Here is a 6,977-nt window from a genome sequence, read left to right as displayed (position 1 = left end):
GGGGCAGAGAAGAAGATTTTCAAAGAAATAATTCACCTTCACTATAGGATCTATATAGCCCCGCCCTAGCACCAGAACTCCTGTCCCCGGGGCCATGATTTTCACAATTTTGGAAGAGGCATCCTTGCTTATCATAACAATGTACTTAGTTTGTTTAAAGAATACCCAGGTGCAGAGAAAAAGATTTTTAAAGAATTAAAACATTTTCACTTCATAATCGATAGAGCCCCGCCCTAACACCGGAACCCCTGATCCAGGGGCCACGAATTTCACAATTTTGGAAGAGGCATCCTTGATTATCATAACTATGTATTTAATGTGTTTCAATAATACCCAGGAGTAGAGGAAGAAGATTTTCGAAGAATTAATGCATTTTCACTATATAATCAATAGAGCCCCGCCCTAACACCAGAACACGCGACCCAGGGGCCATGAAATTCACAATTTTGGAAGAGGCACTCTTGTTCATCCTAACTATGTACTTAGTTACTGAATTTAATACCCAGGAGCAGAGAAGAAGTTTTTCTATGAATTAATGCATTTTCACTATATAATCAATAGAGCCCCGCCCTAACACCAGAACCCCTGCCCCTGGGGCCATGAAATTCACAATTTTGGAAGAGGAACTCTTGTTCATTCTAACTATGTACTTAGTTACTGAATTTAATACCCAGGAGCAGAGAAGAAGTTTTTCTATGAATTAATGCATTTTCACTATATAATCAATAGAGCCCCACCCTAACACCAGAATCCCAGACCCTGGGGCCATGAATTTCACAATTTTGGAAGAGGCACTCTTACTCATCATAACTATATACTTAGTTAGTTCATTTCTTACCCAGGAGCACAGAAGAAGATTTTCAAAGAAATAATGCACTTTCACTACATGATCTATATAGCCCCGCCCTAGCACCAGAACCCCTGTCCCTGGGGCCATGAATTTCACAATTTAGGTAGAGGACTCAATGCTTATTACAATGATGCCAACAGTTTGACTGCTTGATGTCCAGGAGTAGAGAAGAAGATTTTTAAAGATTGCAGTAATTTTGGTGGTTTTAGCCCCACCCCTCAGGCCCCAGGGGCGCAGGGACCATGAAATTCACAATTTTTGTTTTCCTTCACCCATAGATGCTATATGCCAAATTTGGTTGAAATTGGTTGAGCGGTTTCAGAGAAGAAGCTAAAAATGTTCAAATGTTAACGCACATCGCACGACGCACACCGACGGACAAAAATGGATAGCAATAGGTCACCTGAGTATGAAAATGCAAACTTTCTGCATCTATACGAACCCTCGAGGTCAACCATTGTATTGACACAGCGGAAAATTCAAAGTCTACGGGGATTTAACATTGCAAAAATGGCCATCACTTCGGAAGGGGATCCATTATTATTCGTGATTTTCCGTACATTGCCGTCAGTGAGGTGACGACGTCACACACGTTCGGGAATGCTATGTTCTTATCGATGTCAGAAAAGTTGTAACGCCCGAGACTTGCCAAGTATTAAATATATTTTTATATAAGAACTTACGTCTTCCACAAAACTTTCATATCCAGATCTAGACAGAAGGGATCAAAGATTTTTAAAAAGAGCTAACCTATACACTGCATAAAAAAGAGGTATGACCATGTAAGACTCAATTCGTATCCTAAGAAGTCTTGTGTCAATTGTAATCATCTTGTTATAAAAACAATCGAGGCAACTGCAAATTTAGCTCAAGTGACATGACTGTTTTTATTGCCAAAATGTAAAGAACTTCTTATAAGCGTAGTCATAAAATTATCAAAATTAATTACTGCTTGAACAGCTTTACCTTACTCCTTAGCCTTCCATATAAATCAATCTAACTTCCTATTATAGTTTGTTGTAAACACGGTCAAAATAAGCATCGTACGTATCACTTCATGTCCGTAACTGCAGAGTATATCCTGTCTTTGTTACACTTTCAACACTTTAAACACATAAATCCACAAACAATATTATACTTTGAATCTCGGTGCAAAACAACAACTGTTGTCTACATCAAATTACGTCACACGTGGATTTTGACCTTGCCCTTCAAAAAGTTCCTGTAATATCGGCATTAGGTAAATTCAGGCCCTTGAATATTTTTTTAGTGTTTTCACAAATATAAAACAATGCCAAAACCAGAGATTATATACTCAGTCCTACACACAAAAACTACATAACACTTATGATGCTGAGGGACAAAAAAATACACTTGAGATATTCGGAAAAAAATGTAGATTGTTGACATGAAGTGTGCTTAGCTTAAAACTTTCATTCTGATTGTTCAATTTTTAATTAAAAGACTTTAAGGGACAGGATAATTTGAAGATATTAGACATTATAATACAGTACTGTAGTCTTAGTGGTTATTATGTAAGTCTTTTGCGTTAGCCATGATGGATATTTGATCAGCTACTTTCCTTATAGCTACATCAAGCTCCATATCTAGCTAAATCAAGAGAATGTGCCAATCCTGTATATACATGTATACGGGGCATCTATTTCATCAAAAGTGTTCTGAATTTAGATGTTTCAATTTTTGTTCAATAAAAAATATTTACATAACAGATAACTATCTTTCATAGTATGTTTCCCGGAAGAAAATATATTATGCTATAGATACAATTACCATTTTTTAAAAAAGTGTTTATTACAATAGAAAAACTTAAGGTAGACTGGTTTTCTTTCATACAGGTATTTTAAAAGAGATCTCTATATGAATATTGTTGCACTAAACTATGCGACCAAAAAATTGCAAATATCAGTTAATAGGGTTTTGAAAAAGAAGTACTCAGAGGAGAACCTTCTAGGAAACAGATTTTTCAAATTAAGTCCACATTTGAGCAGTATGGGACCTTAGAGACAAAATGAAGCTGCTGCCTGAGAAACACAACAGCAATTTGGAACACTGAATGTGCAAGACAGTAAATGGAATATTACCTCTGATGAGAATTTTTTTTTTAAAAATGTCTGTCTTAAGAATAAATCATTCATTTTTATCTTAACTTTTATATTGATAAAATTGAATAGACATGACGTGTTCTTTATTTTTGCTTTTTCCTGCACTGCTTTCATTTTTATTTAAACAGCAAAGTCAGGACATGTTTGCTGAAACACTGTATATTCACATAAATGTAAAAAAAATGCATTTTAGATCATATAGATTGTGATTCACTGCCAAATGTATGAAACATTGAAAGAAAGAGTAACAGACTATCATATAGTAAAAAGAAATTTTAAAAACTTACCAGCTGTTATTTATTTATGTAATCTTGGTGTTTGTTTAATGCCTTTTTCCCAATTGTTTAATCATTATAATTATAAAAGTACCTTTTTACGTTTTTATACACATAGGTGTACATTCTGTATATGGGGACTGTTACATTGCCAAATATACAATATTACGCGTTTTGGCATATTCTTACCATTTGGAAACACTTCTTTCTTGTGTGTATATTAGGTAGTGAAACAACAACAGCAAAAAAATTAAATAAAACAACTCACTTAAACAAAGAAGGTGTAAAATCAAATTTTTACATCACCATGACCATGTCAACATCCGTTATCCACAACGTGTACTGCATTAGATTCGGATTATTTTCTCGGCGTTTATGACAAAACTCGTTATACACCGTTAAAACATATTTTAATTCAAAGAAATACTTACATTATTAATAAAAACACTTTAAATTACTTCCTTTGATTTTCAAAGATTTTTCGGAATATTACTTTGGAAAGAACGATTACTCCCTTCATAAACTGGTTCCCCGCCCCGTAATCTAGACGCTAATGGACGAGTTTACCATGTTAAATCCCCGTATACTTTGAATTTGCCGCCGTGCCAATACACTGGTTGACCTCGAGAGTTCGCATCAATGCAGAAAGTTTGGGGAAAAAATCAGTCTACCGATCGAACCTAGGTGGAAGGCCAAGGTATTTATTTTCCTCCATGGCACCTAATCCCACCTCTGATGTTTTGGAGGTCCGTGTTTGCTTTGCTCCTATTTTGTATTGTTTAATGGATTTTTGAGCTTGAATACTGTTCGTTATCTCCATATATTTCATCTTGCAAAAAGTGATGACGTTCCGGTCGTTGGAAAGACTATAAAAACAACTATACCCTATTAAATTATCATAAAAATACTACAATTGTACATTTAAATTTAATTTGGCATTTTCTCCCCTCGCAATCGCAGGTAGGTTAAGGCTTCCCGTAGAATATCAGAGTGCACTCTGTGCCTTCACATCTCTGAACTACCAAAATATGACTTCATAATGGAAAATGACCTCAAGTCACTGCAAACTTGAGGTGTTAGGGCGGGGAGAGTGTTTTAAACTTAAAACTTTATTTCAAACTGCATGTAAAATGCTAGATAGCTATTGCAAAATTCACGGGTCGTTAAAGGTTTTTTTTTAAGTTTTATATATGTCCGAATATTTTGAAAATACACCGCTTACCTACCCTTGATTGAAATTCAGCATTTTCAAAATGCTTATTAAAAATATACTTTTGGAATGCACTCTGTTTTTTATCCGTGGATGGAGGTAGAATTTATTTTGTGTGTATAAAAGAGTCTGGCGCAGGTGATTAATGAGGATTAATCTGAGAATTTTTGTGGAAATCTGTAAGAAGAGGTTGTTCTCTAACTGAATCTTGCTTGGGAAAAATGTGTGTTGGCTTTGTTGTAATACAGATTACGATATTGTGTGGAAAATACCCTCAAATTTGTAGGTAAGTTGAATTTCTTAGGAAATATTTTGTACCTAAGTAATACTATGACTTTTCCCAAGCACATTTCGGATACACAAGGATACGATGAGTTTATTTATATAACAAAATGTTAATAATTATTGTATTAATCAGCTGCGCCGAAGCGATTTATATGGAACACTTCAAAAAATTATAAATGATCGTCACGTGATCAACAAAGTCATGTGATATCATAACAAATATGATAATATAGAGCCGAGGAAACCCTCTATATAAATTGGGAGTACTCAAGTTCATTACTTATAAATTAAAACTAAAACCGACCTCGCAATGACACACTATGTTTTGAGCTATTTTAAAGCTTCGGGAAGCCTTAACATAGCTGCGATATTCATTTGCGTTATTTAACTTTCCACGTCACAACTGCTCTTACGTCTACTGAGCACACCTTTTCTGAAAGGCGGTAAATTAATGAAAAAGAATAACGAAATTAACAATTATGAAGAGAATGTAAATATATGCATTGAATTCTTATTTTTGGAAGTCGTCGGTCCTCCAGCAGCACCTGCCCGTTTTTGTCGGCACGGCCAGGTGCTGTTATAGGACCGACGGCATCCAAAACTCGGAATTCAATGCTTAAATATATACAGATACAATATATATATTGACTGTACTTAAGTACATCACTTTCAAATCAAATCAAAACCGACTTCGCAATGCAATAGTGTGTTTTGAACGCATTTTAAAGCTCCAGGAAGCCTTAACATAGCTGAGAAGAAATAGATTCATTTAAAAAAAGGATTACACTCATAAATTACATTCAATACAACTTAATAATTGTAAAAAATTGTTTCTTTTTCAAAAAATGAATCCACTATTACATTCTTTAATAATTCTTCAACAATAATCAAAATCTAATCTTGTTTTATGCATAAAAAAACTTACATGGGTGGTTTTCTCCGTTTGATGAGGCAAAATATGGCGGTAATAAATGTGACGATAATGATGAAGCCTCCAACCGAGGATCCAATGTAAACACCAGTTAACGATGCTTTCTCAACATTAGGTATATCCTCTTTAAAAAACACAAAAATTGGAAATATGTTAATGAGAATTACTAATCTAAAAATGTAATATCTTTGGTCAATGAATCATGATGCTTTGTTTGTTTTGTTTTTTTAATTAGTGAAATTCCTTACCATGTTCTTTCGTTTAATTGTTAAAGAACTATGCAAACTAACTTTAATTTTGTTAAAATGTCTCTTCGTAGAAAGGATGAAAAGGTGTAAAAACACATCTGATTTTTACGCTTCCTTTATATTTGCTAAAAAATGAAAAGGATTCTTTTTTTCATACAACCTATATTAGCTTGTTATGATTTTTTTTTTTGGGGGGGGGGGTTATGCAGTAATTATACAAGCGAAAAAAGAAGCTGTATATACTTAAAAGTTATAAAATAATTTTTTTTTAAAAAGTACAAGGGACGTTCAAAAATACGCGGACTTGTTGCACAGAAAAACATTTGACGAGGCAGCTCTGTTAAGGCTGCATAAAAGGGGGCGGGACCTAAATTATACGGGAAATACTTACTGTGACATCACACAGAAATAGCAATTCATCACAATAACAGATAATGAAGTAATTTGCGATTTTAAACTGCATATGAGTAATGAACTACACCAAAACTTACCACTGCATTCATTTTTATCTCTAGTTAAATCCCACACAGCCAAGATATTTTTAAACAAGTCACTGATCAGAGTGCACTTGTCGACATGACGTCATCGGGTAAAATGTGCAGTGAGAGGCGGATCAAGTTATTTTTTCACAGTGAAAAGTGCATTTTATTATTAAAAAGAACATTATTTGCAATGTTAGGTATACCATTAATGCAAATCTGAAACCTTTGTTTACTGCCATCATTTAAAAACTATCGAGAGAATGCATTGAAATAATTCTACCGTGTTTTTGTACAGGGTTTGCATGTTTCACGACGAGTTGCCTCATTAAATCGCGTTTTTGCGAGGGCATACAGTTTATAGATCTTGACCATTTTTTAAATATGCATAACGGAAACATTCCTTAACTTGAAAAGTGCTGCTGCTTTCCTGAAATCGAAAGCATAACTTAAGAAATACACATGTACATAAAATACTTGGTAAAGGTCACACATATTTCGGCTATAGAACTAATTAACTTGAAATTTAAACTAATAAAATGCGAATTCTATTTAAAGGTGCTTGGACACAGATTT

Source organism: Saccostrea echinata, unplaced genomic scaffold, assembly GCF_033153115.1.
Source record: "Saccostrea echinata isolate AGI-Se365-2 ecotype Australia unplaced genomic scaffold, CSIRO_AGI_Sech_v1 ptg000025l, whole genome shotgun sequence".
NCBI lineage: Eukaryota > Metazoa > Mollusca > Bivalvia > Ostreida > Ostreidae > Saccostrea > Saccostrea echinata.
This window is presented reverse-complemented; position numbering follows the sequence as displayed.